The sequence below is a fragment of the Blennius ocellaris genome (assembly GCF_963422515.1).
Source record: "Blennius ocellaris genome assembly, chromosome: 4".
NCBI classification, from domain to species: Eukaryota; Metazoa; Chordata; class Actinopteri; order Blenniiformes; family Blenniidae; genus Blennius; species Blennius ocellaris.
In genome coordinates, this window is record NC_137653.1 from 15,360,622 (window position 1) to 15,377,777 (window position 17,156).

General features: G+C 41.4%; 1 protein-coding gene across 3 annotated transcripts in view; it reads right to left on the reverse strand.

Annotated features, from left to right (window-relative positions):
• ppfia4 (PTPRF interacting protein alpha 4) overlaps nt 1-17,156 on the reverse strand; it is a gene marked incomplete at both ends in the record, with an annotated part of 55,088 nt that overhangs the window by 16,619 nt on the left and 21,313 nt on the right. The window lies entirely within an intron of this gene.

Genomic DNA, 17,156 nt, shown 5'->3' on the forward strand with positions numbered 1-17,156 from the left:
CACACACACACACACACACACACACACACACACACACACAGGTTAAAACTGAGTCACTGTATAACATCTTGGGCACTACTTCTGTTAAACTAAGTGCAGACACCGTTCCATGGTGGAAGCACATGTGGGTGTGACCAACCGATTTGGTGGCTTAAAGCACAGACACACTTCTGGCACAGAGCAGCACAGGGTGAGTGCACAGTCTGTACCTGCGTGAGGAATACTTTATTAGCAGGTGACATTAGGGCATGGCTTAAATAATGGGCAGTGCAGGCTGGCTTCCTGAGGGAGAAAACAGTTGTGGTGTGAAAGGAGCTGTCTGGCAAGTGTTTTCTGTTTGCCTGTGATAAGAGGTAGTCTGAGAGCAGGAAAGTTCTATGACAAAGTAGGGACCATAAAGGACGGAGTGGTATCTGATCTGAATAAACACAATCTGAGCCTGGCTACTCTGGCTCCCTCAGTGGTCACCTATGAGTAGCATCTTCGTCTCTGCTATTTTCTTAAAGTGAGTAAACTGGGTAGCGCTCTTGCCTCACAGTGAAAGGACAGCTTGCGAACCCTTCTGTGTAGTTTGCTGCTCTCCCCATGCACATGGGACTTTTCTCCAGATACTCCCATGTTTCATCTAATGGACAGTTGTAATCGTGAGCGTGGGACTGCCTGTCTTCCTGTTTTCCCTGTGATGGACTGATACCGCACTGAGGTTGTGCTCTGCCTTCCCCCATTTAGAGTTGGGATCAGCTCCAACATCCTGCCGCTGAGTTGGATATTGTAGTATGAATGGATGAGTGGATGAAAAAAAACAAAAACCCATCTCGACAGTTGGCTTAATCAGAATATTACTTCTGCAGAAAACACAAGCTCTCTCTGACAAAATGTTGTGAGATGTTGCTTTTTCTTGTGAAAGAGACGCACACAGAAACCTCAGAGAACTCTGACAACTATTGCTGTCATCTGACCACCAAACAAGCTCAACGAATACAGTTACCAAACTGTGGCCTTGTCACTAAAATAGACACAGGAAATACAGGTTAAAATCTGGTGTTTACATGGTCTCATGCATTGCTTTGTTTCAATTCAACGTACTCATACTTCCTCACACAGACCAAAGTCATGCTGGTTAGATGAAGGGACACTCCAAATTAACTGTACAGGAGAATTTGTGTGTGGCTGCAGGAAGCAGATATAAAACTCTCCTCCATACTGGACCAAATTAGCATTGCTTTTGCTGAGAGTGCATCACATTTTATATATATATATAAAGTACTAACTCAAAGACTCGCAGATGTTTAGAGGCGAAGGATGTATAATGAGTTGCATTTCAGACTGTCTGTGACATAACCAGCCATCAATCATCGAAGTATGAATCTACATATAATGAAGTTTTGCGTACAGCAGCTCTCCCTGTAAACTGCAGCAGACAAATTGATCTTTCAATTAGTCTAATCTAAAATCATCCCATGAGACGATGCAGGAAATAGATCTGTATTTTATATTTTAGGGCTAATATTTCTTTTGTGTTGAGATGCACTGGAGTGTAGTGCTAAAGGGCTCTTGCTTCACAGCAAGAAAATCATTGGTTTGAGTCCGGTTGAGGCCTTTCAATGTTAGATTTATATAGTCTCCTCCTGCATGCTTTGGCTTTTCTCCTTCTTACTCCAGTTTCCTCCAGAAAATGTACATTTGGTGGTTAAGTGAGGAGTCTCAGTTCTTTTGCACATTGTCAGCTGGATTTGGTTTCATTGAATTACAATCCTGAGTTGGATGAAGTCATAGAGAAAGTGGATGGACAGATATTTCCATACTTTGTCTTTTAGGAGGGTTTCAAATACTGTACACTGATTTATAAAGGAGAATTGTTACATTACTGTATTGATAGGGTACATCAATATACCTTAATCTTTCTTCTACCACTGATGATATCAGTCCTTTGACAATGAACTTCCTCGCATAAATTGTAATCTGTGTCTCTTGTGCACCATTTGTCTCATTGCTGTCCATCGTAATGCAGCTCAGTTGTGACAGACGTTTATTTCAGTGAAGCTTTTAAGCACTCACAGGCCTCCAGATGTCCTTCAAAGTCACAAAGCTTGGCGAAGAATAACTTCAAGTTTACTCACAGTGGGGTTTTTTTTTGTCTGCTGAGGATCCATTCAGTCTGACTGTGTTCAAGCATTCAACCATGTTCTACATTCACAGACTCACTTCGAATTGAGAAAGTCCTCTTTAGTATTTTCTGACAACAATGGCCACAATGACCTCACCAATTTTTCCTGATATATATCGAAGCCATTGAGTGACTTAACATAACAGAACTTAAGGCCAAAATTTGTTGAAATGTAATTCATTTATCTCTCCTAAACCCCAAGCTAAACTTGATATAGATTCATCCTTCAAATTCCAGACATTATTTGAGGTATCAGTGGCTCTTTTATATTTTTACAAACAGCTGCAAATCTGAAGGATATTTTATTCTCTTTAAGAGTTGTAAATAAAAGGCCCCATTAGCTTTAATAGTTTGGGAGGAGGCCTCGGTGGAACGACAGCACTTTTCTGCTGTGTAGTTGGTTTTTACACTACATAAACTTGATCAACAGTTCGCCTGGCAATTATTCATTCTGACACACACTAGTACTTTAACTGAGCGGTCCCAAAAGCTTCTGTGTACAAGACTCTAGTTTAATGCTGGACTCGCAGCTCTCTCTTTTTAACACTTGTTGGCGATTTTTCCCTTTTCAAAAACAACTCTCCAGTGGCGTTCATCTATTCATTTATGTTGGTACATTTTTAATTAGTTTGCAGCTTCACTAAATGAGACTTACTGGGGGAAAATTCACAACTGAGTCAAGTGTGGGAGTGTAGCAATGTGGCAAGTTCCATCCATATCCTGTGCAGGGTCGCAGAATGCTGGGGCCAATGTGGCGAGTTTACAAAAATAATATACTCGGAAGACTAATTATAATGAATTGCACACAAATTAAAATAAGTTTATTCTTTCTTTGGTCCAGTATGGAGCAATGTACAACTCAGTACTATAAATCATAAGAATATCCTCACACAAATCTCTTCAGATCAGCGGAAAGAAAGGTATAATCTCCTGACTTTCGGAAATGTTGCTGTTCAGTTCAACTGTTTCAACTGGTTGTTCGCAACTCTACAGACTGCAGTAAACAAAACAGCCACCTAATCTTTGCTCCAGTGTGATCAAAAGAAAACATTTTTTAAAAATCAGCCACCAGCACAAGCTCTCTCTCTCTCTCTCTCTCTCTCTCTCTCTCTGTGTGTGTGTGTGTGTGTGTGTGTGTGTGTGTGTGTGTGTGTGTGTGTGTGTGTGTGTGTGTGTGTGTGTGTGTGTGTGTGTATTTGCATGTGTGAAACAAGCAGAGAGAGCATAAGCCTCTGGGTACAGGATTGGACTAAAGCCAAGCTTACAGGAAATGCCAGCAAAGCACCAAGAGACGTTCAAACAACATGCACACACACAGCAAAATGAATGCACAGTCACGCACACACACACACACACACACACACACACACACACACACACACACACACACACACACACACACACACACACACACACACACACACACACACACACACACACACACACACACACACACACACACACACACACACACTTTAAAGTCCTCCAGTTCCCTGCAGCTATGACACTGCACTCTTCGCCTCACATTTATAAGTTACCATTCAAATCTTGATTCTGACCAAAGACCTGTTATCTCAAAGAAGAAACTGTGAGGAGCCAGACCATAAATGGACTCTTCAAACTGCAGCAACATGGGAGCATCGTGTAAAAAAAAAAAAAAAAAGGAAAAAAAAACAAAACCAGAGGATACTGATTATGGAACACCTCCACCTGCCCGAGGCATCACGACAGAGTGACCAGAGCAGCTCTGACTGGACTCACAAGGTTTGCAGACAGTACAGGTAAAACATCTGCTCACCTCGTCTCACACATTCTCTTTTTGACTGTCCAGAAAGTGAACTGTTGGTGGATAATGCGCAGTTTGAAACACGCTAGGCATTGCTACATATGCTACATGCTGGTCACACTCCATATGATGTGTTGATTCTGAACATTGCACATTATGATAATTATCTGGTCACAATACACAGTCGGACCAGTACTATAAACTCAACTTTATTGATTGTCATCATTTAGGATACTTTGTGAAATAGGTTCATGTAAAGGCCTGTAAAAAAGCCCCAGCTGGTATTGAGTAGAAATGTCTTTTTTTATGTGTAACAAGCTAAAGAATGAGCCAACCATGAGGCACAAACAAACATTGCACATCACCAAGTGCATATGGTAAAATAACATGAATGTCGGGAGACACATAACATTTTCAAATATATTGATTCTTATGTAAACAGCAAAAATGTTTTAATAATATATACAACTTATATATGACACACACATGAAACAACATTACATTCTTCAATGTGCACATAAATGTAAACTCTAAATTACAATGTTGTTCACGATACCATTGCTTAACAGCAAACAAAAACAACTGACAGGATACAGTTTACTTTTAAGATAACAAATGGAGTGTTTCACTTGTAAATTGATTTTTCTCGCCTCTTCCTGTTGGCTAAAATTTCATTAGTTTTGCTTCTGTAAACTGCAAAGAGAGTAATGTTATCTGTAATATGAATGGTTTGTCTGGTAAGAGAATGGCCCACTCACTTCTTATTACTTGCAATTAGATCTACATTTTCAATCTCACAGTGAGCTTGCTGCTCACAGACACTGCCGTGCTGCATTGGTGAGATACTGTATCTATCAAACACAAGTCAGACTGCCTGCAAACAAATCAACAATCCGAATGTCAGCAAAAAATCAGGGTCTTATTTTAACACTGGCTTGCTGCTTCAAAATGCTTTCCCCTATATTGTTTCACTGCACTTCACCAATTACACCAAGCAGTGTTTGCATGTGTACAGCGAAAAACACTGTCCGAGCAGAGTTGTTGTGAACAACGTTTTTTTGACTGTGGGAGGAAAAAGGTATGTTTGGGGAAAACAAATGCGCACACCCGGGAATAATGCAAACTCCACATACCATGTGATCTGCCATATTTATAGAAAGATAGACATTATAAAACAGGTGGGCACATAAAAAAAGTTAAAAAAAAAAATCTAAATGTTTTCATCTGCTTCCATTTTCCAAACAAATGCATCGCAACTGAAAAGGCAGCATCACCACACCTCACAATGCTAATTTTAAAGTTCAACACTCACAGAAAACCAATCACACAAACATAAAGCTTGCATAAGCTTATTGATGTCTGCCTTTCCATTGACCCTGCCCATCACCCTGCGAGCAACATATAAATAAATAATTAAAGAAACAGCAACTGGCTGAGGAGGGGAAAAGGAAAGAAAGACTGCAAGGAAAGGGGAAAATGGGTCAGCTTGTACATTTTGCTTTCTCTTATTCCACCGGGGTGCACCAATAGAAGCTCAGCCTAAATCCACCAACAGATGTGAGAGCTCACTGTCTCTTTCAATCATGGCAAAAAGGCTCAACAGGCCACCTCTTGCGTTCTCTGGTTCATCCTTTCATCCCTTCATCCTCCTGCCTTTTAAGAGCTGCCTGCATGTCCCATGTTCCCATGCTCCCAAAAACAATAAAGCAGAAATACAAATGGGGGAAGAAAAAAAAACCCAAGCACTGACAAACAAAAACAAATATATAATGGAATTATTATAACTTGGAGCGTTATGTAATAAAATAGGCAAGTGTCATATATAAAATATAACACTTTAAAAAGTTCAGTGTAATTTCTCATGAATCTGTGCAACTATTTCCCACTGAAATACTCAATGGGATTGCATTTTTCCCATCCTTTTTTTTTTGTCAACCACCCACAACAGTCAGTTACTGACATGGTTCATTGACAACAAGCTCAACATCTGTGTGAGAGTGTATCACACAGAGAGGAAAAAGGTCCTGTCCTGAGCATCTGGAGCAACACTGCCGCTGCCTCCAACCACATTGTGAGATAGCAAATGGTTACCAAACAGTGCTGAGCCCAGACATTGTAAAGGGATTTCTCCCCTTCCCTTCTTTAAGCAGTTTGGGATTAAAGGATGAAAAAATGGTACGTGCGTGCGTGTGTGTGTGTGTGTGCGTGCGCGCATGCCTTTGTGGTTTTGTCTTTGTGTGTGTATGTGCATGCAAGTGTAGACGGATTTAAAAGCAAAAAATGGTACATTCAAGTCTCTCCCAGTCACACATACACATGAAAACAAAATCCACAAAACGTGGAAGGTTCATTGTGAATTTGGTCATCATTTAGTGTATTTATGTCATGTGTTCAAAAGTCAGCACTATGGAAACTGAACCTCCAATTGCACTATTTTTTTTTTGGTTTTTTTTAAACCGCCGCTTAATTTACCCTGTGTCCTGCATGATGAAGAAGGGCGGCACTCTCCTCATGTCTAATTGCTGTTCCTGCCCTGATGGGTTCCACCTGTGCACCTGAGTGTGTGACCTGCTGACGGCGATATATAAACTGCTCATTTGTTGTGTGTCTTGTTGGCCGGGTCGTCTGTGTTTCAGTGTGGGTGGCTTTCTGGTCATCTCTGGGTCCCTGTGTGGATCTCTACATTCTCAGGGTTCCTACCTTTCCAGAGTTGAGTTTCATGTTGCTTGTTGGAGTTTTTAGTATCTTGACTCACACAATCAGTGGAAAGTGGTTTACAGAAGTTAATGGGTTCAAAAACTAGCCAGGTCTTTCTGTGTGGAGTTTGCATGTGCCTCCCCTGGGTACTCCGGTTTCTTCCAAAAACATACATGTGAGGTTAATTGGTGACCCTAAATTGAGTGTGTGTGGTTGTCTGCCTCTGTGTGTTTGGCCTGTTGATGGACTGGCGACCTGTCCAGGATGGACCCTGACCTCACTCATGGTTATCTGGGATTGGATCCAGCACCCTGCGACCCTGCACAGGATTAAGCAGTATGGAAGACGGATGGATGGATAGCTTCTTGACTCAATGGCTACCGCCCTGTTGGCAGCCTGCTCAACCTCCCTTTTCTCCAGTGCTTTAAATAAAGCCAGCTCCTATAACTTCAACGGCGGTGTCTGACCTACTGAGTTCTCTCCCGTTCAGTGAGCCAAGACACTTTACACACTATAGAGAATGGACTGAAGGCAAAACAAATATAAATTGATGCGTGTCAGTAGTCTGAGAACGGCGCATTCAAGCAGTGCCTCTGTGAGCATCAGCTAACGGGACGAGAGAGAAAGAGGAGAATATGAGACTCTAGAAGACACGAAGGGGAGTGGAAGTGTAAACATGGCCATTAACTCATTCACACATCATATGATTCACAAGACATGGTTGTTGTGTATGTGTGAAATAATTTATGCTCGTCAGATTATGCCTACATGCAGGAAAGCAGCCAAGGCTGAATAAGACTTTGTGGGTTTTTCAGCAATTACATTTATTTTATAGACAAATGGAACAAAAAGGGGTTTCTCCACAACCTGGAAAACCTTAGGCGGACATGTTATTACAATTTCAGGCTGATCAAAATATTGGTTTACAAAAGCAGATCATTTATGGTCACATGAGAAAGGCGATCTTTTTTTTTTTCCTGACTCCACCGCTCCATAAAAAAAGCAGCATTGCAGCAGGACTTCCTTTCTTTCTCCATAAACGGAACCAGCTGAGCTATCTGGTCCATACCACAAGCAAAGACGCAGGGCGTCGCGATGCGGTGGGTGCGCACAGAACGAGGCTCCCCAACACGATGAGGGGGCTCACACTCAGCACCTGAGAGACTGTATGTAATGACTAAACTCCTTTCACTCGCACAAGCCAAGGTACCATAAATTAACACGGATGTAAATCTTGGTAATTCACTAAAGACTGCCACAGTAAAGACGAATGCAGTCTTGGACTGGAGAATAAGTGAGTCCCTCGGGAGATTCAGATATCAGATTTGTAACTCTTCACCACTGCAGAGGGCGAGAGAGAGAGAGAGAGAGAGAGACAGAGACAGAGACAGAGAGACAGACCAGGCTGTCCTTCAACAACTCTTAATCAACACACACACTCAGGCAAGAGCTGTGACACACACCACTACAACACCTTGCTGTGGTGTTGGGCCGGAGAAAGCAGTGTGCAATCGGTTGCCATGGCGTTGCCCCTTTACACTGCTGCCGCTGCCATGACAACCGCTTATTGGGAATGTGTTTTATCAACAGTAAAACTTTACATTTCATTGGAGAAATGCAGATGTACTTTCTAGCGCATTCATGCACATGGAGTGAAAGATTTCCCTTCTGTGAGATGCTGATGTAGCTTGTGATACTGAGGGTTGATTGTCTGGTGATCTTTATTTACCAAAAAAAAAAAAAGTAATTCTACCAAAGTCATAAATAAAACAAAAGTAATAAAATGTTAATCTAATGTCTTTTTTCGTGAGACGCCGAGGCCAAGTATGCGTTCCAAAATAACTGCTATCTTGTTGAACATGCTCTCAGCCTTCGCCGTGCTGCAGATTTTCATTTCATTGAACATGAAATTAATCTGCCCTTCTCTCCAGAAATGGTTCTTCATCATCTTTCTGCAACTGCAAGTCATCTTGTTTTCACGCTCACGCTGTGAATACGTCACTTCCGTATGTAAAACTTTTTTTCGTTTTACACGTATGCAGATGTAAAAGAATGAAATTATTCCAGATCAAAAGATACAGTGCACATGCACGTCAAGATATTGAGGCAGTATAGGTGGCTGATTTGACATAATCAGATAACCACGATCACCTGATAAAGCATGTGCTGTTTTTATGATCACATTTGAGAAGAGATTTTAGTCAAATGCATAATAGCTGCATCATGTGCTTTTTTCCCCCTATTGTGTTTGGGTTTCTTGAAAAAAGAAGGGTTGCTGATCCCATTCTTCATTGTTGACTTGAAGTTGCATTCAGTGCAAGCAATTAAAACCAGGAGCATAAACAGGCAGGTAACACTGACGTGGTTCATGACAGGTAACATGGCAGGAGTTAACCAGAGAGACTAACAATAACACAGGGTGCACAGGGTACATATAACAGACACCCGTGCACACATGCACATGCACACACACAAGGAGTGGGAGTAAAATCCCGAGGCAGGCAGCACAATAACGGGTGCAGAAAATCACATTCACACACTGAGAAATGAAAGGAGAAGAAGACACAGGTGTGACAAGACAGGATGAAATAGAAACTGCACAGAGAAGTACTGAGACCAGGGAAGGTGGAGTTGACAGAAAAAAAAAAAAATTAAAGACACCAGCGCTCAAAAATAAGCCAACGCAAGGGAATTAAGAAGACATGAGACAAGAACACCAGATCAATAGAATCAAGGTACACTGGGACCAAAGTGCAAATCAGACTTGGCTCACAGACAGAGGCTGAGAAAACAGAAAAACAACAGCACAACAAGTCTAAACACCAAGGCCATGGTAAAAACATTAGTTATTTTCTGATAATGGCAAAAACAAGTCAGAAATGTCTGAGTGAAGCACCTTAGGGATGATGCCAAAAAGCAGCATGCCAGTTGTGGACCCTTCTAAAACACTGATAACAAAACAGCAAATGTGCTCAGACTAAATGCAGCTCAATAATACCCACTTTATGCACCTTGGGAAAAAAAAAGTGGGATTTCTTTGGTAAGAACAACAACTTTGAACCACCCAATAAAACCTTCCAAGCACCAAGCATGTATGTCAAAAATCAGTAAACATCTCATTTGAAGTTGTTTTGATATTCTCAATCCCTAATTGTTTGTTATCATAATTCAAGGAACTTGAGTAATCATATGCTTGCACTGTAAACTCCTGTCAAAATCATCTTTTGGCTGGCTAAATCTTAAAAAACTTAAAGTGACAAGTGTTTGTAATTTCACCCCAGCATCCTTGTCTCGATGACCACTGCAAGGAATGTGTGATGAGCTGACAGCATTTGGTTCATTGTTTATGATCATCTTAAGCCTGACATTTCTCTTTTAAGCGGTCACTGGAACACATATTTAACCCTATTATACAATAATATACCACATTTATTATAACACCCAATATGGTAACATTAAATATGGGACCGAATTTTTGACCAAAAAAAACCCATAATAGGCCCCATTTTGAAATGTAATTATTATACATAATTTGCAAATAGGAAGTTGTTTTGCATGGTAGGGTGCAGCTTACACTGTATGACTGCCTGCTTTATGGGCATCTCCTTTTTTGTGGTTTAACATTAAATAGGTGTCAAATCATGGCAGGTTTCTCTACTTTCACTCGTCTTCAGTGCCCACTGAAGGCCAGAACCCAGAATAGCATCTATTCATGAATCTGAGTTTTCGTCATCAAAGCAAAACAAAAAGAAGGGGGACAAAGAAAGAAAGGAAGGATGAGAAGGGAATACTTCCTCTGTTCGGTTGAAAGGAGAAGCACAAATAGTTTTTGTTGTACATCAGTAGTCTTCCACGCGCACGCTGTGTAATAAGCATGCGGTAAGTCAAGCATGCACAGCCGTCACAGAATAAGAGCAGATTCCCAATCACTACGTATCCCTATAAACTTCTCAAGTAGTGACAGTTAAACATGCAAGGAACCACATCAGCCAGTTCTGGGGGTTATTGAATGGGATCTGACAAACTTCGATGTGTGCAACCTGCACTACTGAGACATATTAATCGTTCGCTGCAACTTGATTGAGGCTTCGTGGCGGAAAGGAGGGAGGAGGCAGGAAGAGGTGGAGAGGAGGCCATATCTCAGTCCTCGAAAAGAGTCATCAGCACTGAAATCAATACTCAGGCAAGGACACGTGGACACCGCAGAGAGAGAGCAATTTGAGCTGAAGACAATCCTTCACTGGCAACATCCACACACTGTATGGGTGCAGAGTCCCTACCTGGTACATGTAGGTGTTAAAGTGGGTCCCATTCTGAAGGTGGATCTTGACTGTTGGGTTCATGGTGAACGCTTAACATATCAGATCCTTTAAATGGACAACCCAATAAAAAAAAAAAAAGAAAAGAAAGAAAGAAAGACAGAAAGAGGTAGAGGATGAGGTTGAGAAGAGTTGGGGAGGAAGAGGGAGAGGACTCCTCTGCGTCCGAGTTGACAGTGGGTGCAGCAGGGCAAGAGGAGACGCCTGCACTGCTCCCTCTGTCCTGCACTCCGCTAGTCAGACTGCAGGATGGGACGAGAGACAGTGGGGTGAGGAAGGGTGAGGAGAGAGAGAGAGAGAGAGAGAGAGAGAGAGAGAGAGAGAGAGAGAGAGAGAGAGAGAGAGAGAGAGAGAGAGAGAGGGAGATGAGGGAGACGGCTAAACAGGGACAAGCAGAAACAAGGAGAGAGGCCAAGTGAAGTAGATGTATTAGTTTGATCAGGCCAACAAAAAGAACGAGGATAGAGGGAGGATGTGACGGAGCCGCTTAGCGATTGACTGATTGAAGGAAGGGAGGCTGAGTTCACATAAACACTTGGGGCTCTGACCACCTGTTCTTGATTGCTGATTCATGCACGCTCGCGCACACATTCATTAAAGATTTGGATGATTGGTTCAGGCAGCGTTTTGGATTCACGTTTTGGTTGTAATAGCAAGAATTAGCATCAAACGAGACGCTCTATTTCCCCCTAATAAAAACTCCAGTCACTGCTTACTCAACACAAATTCAAGAGACCCATTTTCCTCCAGCATGACATTGTGCGTGCTGATTCTTTCTATTTATAATCTCCTTCTTCCCTCCTCTCTCGGTAGAATTTCACAGTGCGTGCACTTGTCTAGTGTCTGAAACCCCTTCTGGTGCTTACATACAGTGAAGACTATCGAGTGTGTTTAATTATCACAATGTTAGCTTGTCATTTTCAGCAAACAATGAGATGTGATTCATTATTTTTCATCAGTGGTGGCTTATTACGGTGATTGGATGGAAAGCTGATGGGGTGGGTCGCATTTAAGCAGTTCTGAGCAATTTGATAAAATATAATACTTGAATACAGTTAATTGTTACTTCTTAAAAGAGTAGTGGAGTTACTTTACTAGTTACCAAAACTAAATAATACCTGGTTATTTAGAAAACTGCATCGCTTTTAAATGTCTCCTATTGAGGATGTCTTAATAGTCTACATGAATTTATTATTGCTGTGACATATTAGCTGAGCTGTCAGCACTTTGTGGGTCAGTTTGACGACTGACTCACTCATTACGTTCAGCTGAAGTTACATCAGTTAGTTGTAATTCAAATGATGGTGCGCAAGCTATTTTGGTCTATTTCAGTTAATCACTGATTAATCAGACATTTTCAACCCAAAGCACTTCACTCCATACGCTTCTGCATTGGAGGGGGGTGGGGGGGGGGTTCACATTTAATGCAGACTTTATCATCACGCCTGTTCCACTTTAATGATGGGATGATGGCAAGATGAAGCAGTAACAGCAACCGACAACTTGTATAAAGTGAGCTAATAGTTGCTTCAGGAAGCAGGAGAGAAAGAAGCAGCTCTGAAACTGTGTTCTCGGCAGCTCACATGCTGTGTACAACAGCTAATAAAGGATTTTTAAACAAATTTGCAGATGCATTTATGATTCCTCCACTAGACTGGTAGTTATCAGGGTGTTCCAATAACTATATTCAAAGCCTTTAAAAGGTCTGATTAAAATGCTGCAGTGCGAGTACTGACATGAAATAGCAGGAGAGATCACATCTCTCCATATTGCCTGCACTTCAATGGTTTTCTGTAAAATCTGGAGTAGAATTTAGGATCACTATTTTCACAAATGTTCTGAGCAACGAAGCTCTATCAGATCTTAAACGGCTGCTAGTACAATATTCACCCATCAGAACATTTTCAGAGTGCTGCCTAGAAGAAGTTCCGAGAGTTTCGAAAAGTAGCAGAACTTTTGGCTGCCAGGCCCGCTTCTATTGTGGTTTGAGCTCTCAAGTTTCTTTTTAGGAGGCTCGCACAGTCTCTACTGTCAAGGTATGCCTGGAACATTTTCTTTTTAATAAAACCTTACAGTTTGCGCTGGCTCAGGTTTCAACTGCTTTAATCCACTGAACCTCTCTTCTTCGGTCCATACATTCATTACATGTCAGTAACATTCTGTACTGTTCTCTCCTGAAGCTTATTCTCTCTTCTCTCTGTCCTCTCTCTCTTTCTGTACCTTTTTGCAGGATCTGACAGTTCAACTGGGAGCTGCCTATTGCCTATTCCTCCTATCAAGACTGCAGTGTGCGGATTGTTTGTTAGTTTGTCTGTTTCTGTTCAATTGTTTTCTCTCAGGCTTTTCTTTAACCCAATCCATGCAGCAGGAAGCTGCCACCTCTGAGTCTGGATCTGGAGACGATCCCTCCTGTTAAATGTTTTTTTCTTCTTCATTTGATTGACATATGCTTGCTCATAGAGAAACGTTAGAGTAATTTTTTTTTTTTTTTATATATTACATATTTTTTATAATTTCTTTGTGGTTTCAAAGTGCCATGAAATGTGTTGGTTCCCTTCCCGGACTGACTTGCTCTCTAAAATCACAGTCTGTGTTAAATATACATTAAAATGCCCTTCCTGCATCATAACCAATGGGAGTTGCTGCGCATAAAAGGAGAAAAAGATGAAGAAAATAGTGCCTTTCTACAGGTTGACTTGCTCGCACCTGGTTGTCAAGGAAACAGCAGAGAAAGAGTGAGCAGATGAGTCAGTGAGAGCAGGCCTCCACACATCAAAACATCATTTAACGATTGTACCGACTTCCACTGCGAACTGACAGAAGCTCACTGCAGGTTTGGGCCTCAGTGTCTTTTTGAATAGCCAAACACACTGGCCACTGCTGACTGAGTGAGTGGAGAGACAGAGACCCCTAGTGGCAGCAGCGGGTACTGACCATAACGAAGTCGTAAAAACTTTGAAACGGCATATGGCCGAACAGGCCAGCCGCAGAAGAGACTGTGAAGCAGCCAGAGGCTTATACGAGGAAGTAGTATTTGTAAATACACTTCTTGAGGCCCCTAATTCAGATAATAATAATAATAATAATAATAATAATAATAATAATAATAATAATAATAAGAAGAAGAAGAAGAAGAAGAAGAAGAAGCAGGAAACCAAGAGCAAAAAGAAAACCTGCTCATAACACAGATGAGCTGATAATTTCAACATCATGGTGGGAAGCAGAGTTGGCCAAAAAATTGGAATTTGAACTGAGAAACCTGACATGTTTAAAAAGTATTTTCTGCAGCAGAATCCACAGAAGTGAGAAACCCTCTACATTTTCTTTTTGGTATCTGACAGCCTCTCACAAGTTTGTCTCTTTCTCTCCATCTGGCTCAGTCTCCCTCCTCTCGCTGCTGCCTAACTGCACTTGATTGCTTCTTTCACACTCTATCCACTCCCGCTCATTCGTTCTTACGCTCATCCTTCTTTTTCCTATCTTTTGCTCTTCCTCTGTCCTCTCTTCCTCTCCTTCTCCCCTTGACAACCCACCAAGTGGTGCTAATCCCAGCTGAACCTTCCTTTGACAGAGAGCAGCCATTTTGCACCTCAACATCCAGTGATTATGGAGCAGAGGACACCGTCACAGCCACAACGTGAACTCACTAACCAAGTATGAGCGGGCATGATTAATACACCAATGCACACAAATACTAAGGGTGTGGGTTTGGGATTAGTGGAGAGTAACACCTACCCACTGACTTTCCAAAGCCTTTATGTTAAAATTGAGTGTGGGATAAAAATAACGTATTGTCATTTTTGCAAAGATAAGATTACACGACTTCTATGAACTTCAAAAGATAAACATTGTAGAAAGGCGCTGTTAGCGGAGTTTGATGTGAAGACCAAAGACTTTGGGAAACTCGTTGCACCTCGAATGTGTTTTATACGTTTTGAGAGGGAGAAATATACTTGACAGTGTTTTTCAAGGGAGCGTTGCTGCTTATTAATATTATTACAGCTTATTATTTCCTGGACATATAAAAGTAGTGTTGATCTAACACTATGCAAGACAGCAAATCATGTTTCCTCCAAATGCAACAAATTCACTTGAAATAAGATGTTTCTACCTGAATCAAAAATAGAAACACAGAGGCCACATCCATCTACATCAAACGTCATCAATGTGATGAGTCAATCTCGTCTCCTAGAAACGACCCCTACACAACGATTTTGTTATAATAGCTGTTTTCATTTAGGGAAATTATATGTATTATTGGCACCAAAGGCTACTGACATGGCTATTTGGTGTGATTTCCTTGAGCTGGTCATGTTGGTGTCCAAAGTATTGTTGTTTTGACAAAATATCAAATGTGGCAAAAGAATCTGACTCAATAACCAGATTTTTTTTAATGATCATATTTATGGACAGGTAAGACCATGGTTTAGTTCATACAGGTACATCTTAAAGAATTGTATTATCAAATATATTGAAGTTTTTTTTTCTCCACTAACAACTTGGGTCACCCTGAATCTGTTCAGCATTTTAATTTTCATGAATTCTAAGCTAAAGTTATAAACAACAACAAAAATGACTTGAAACATTTATTCTATGAGTAACAAATCTATAATATATGAACATCTAATTTCTTATACTTTTGTATTGTATTCCAATTTGTTTAGAGTTTCAATTTTCTCATTGTGATATTAGTGGCACCATTGCTCTATGAAGATGTCGTTGTTGTTTTTCATTACCACCCTCCTCGTCATTTCATTGTCTTGCTTTTCCTGCTAACCTCTTTCTTTCAGTCTCTTCTGTCACCTCCTCCCTTCTGTCTCCGTCTAAAGCACCTGTGTCAGCTCTCTCTCCCTCTCTCTCTCTCTCTCTCTCTCTCTCTCTCTCTCTCTCTCTCTCTCTCTCTCTCTCTCTCTCTCTCTCTCTCCTGCTGCCCTCATCATTCAGTCAGACTGCATGGCTTAGCTCTCTCCATCTCTCCTTCACCTCGCTCCCCCTCCAGATCCTCACCTGCCCAGGGGGAAGCCTATTACCACCACAATGCACACAGCCATGCAAACAACAGTCGCACGGTTTGTCCGTCCACATCTGTATGGAGCTTGCAGCACTAATGAGCGTGTCCCCCACAACCAAAACAAAAAAAACCCTCTTCTTCTGAGTAAATGTATGCCCCACTTGAAAGAAATAAGCATCCCAGATAAACACAACAAAGTGTAAAGTCTAGTAAAAGCATTGGTTAACCAGCTAGTGATAACCAGGCTTATGTTAGGTTTGATGATTTTCAAATACAAACACACTGATTCACTGGCTGGAAAACACACAAACTCACACACGCATACTCTGGAGACCACACAAACACACTGATAGCCCATTCCAGCTGCTCTGGCTCTGAGGATGAAAGTGCACTACTGTTCTAAGAGGAAACCCAGAGATGAATCAGACACAGCTGAATTAATAATATTTTTCATATTCAGAGCAAATAAACGGCTCCAAGAGAACACCCAGCAGAATTGTCAATAATCTCCTTCTGTCCCGGTCCTTTGTGGAGCTAAAAATGGCAGTGAGTAATGAGGAGCATAGGTGTGTTTGTGTGCATGTTTGTGGAGGTCAGGAACGCTGCTCTTGCCCTTCAACCCAGCGCAAACTGCAGTGGCAGGATGTAACTTTACACCACTGACTGTGTGTGCGTGTGTGTGTGTGTGTACGTGTGTGTGTGTTTCTGCGTGTGTGTGTGTGTGTGTTTTTGCGCGTGTGTGTGTGTGTGTGTGTCACCACGGTAAGTTTACAATAACTGTAACTGCACAGCATAACTGGCACCACTGATGGAGCCTGAAAGTGAAGCATCACACTGCTGTCCTGTCCTTCTCCCACAGTCTCCGTCCTTCTGACTCATAAACACATGGATGGAAATGAGTGAGGCACCGAATACACAACAAACACTGGCACTGATTAGGATACTAAGGACATGGTGTCAGAATACATCCCCCCCACCACCACCACCACATTATTTATATGTGAATTGTAAGAATAACAGTGTTGTTGTTGTTTTCTTGTCTGGTTCAGCACCAAATGTGTTTGTTGTGCCAATTTGTCATTTCACATATAACATGTTTCACTTTCTTTAACACATACATAAACAGTGCTCCATGTCTCACAGATTTTTTTATTTTTTTTTGTGACCAAGCAAATC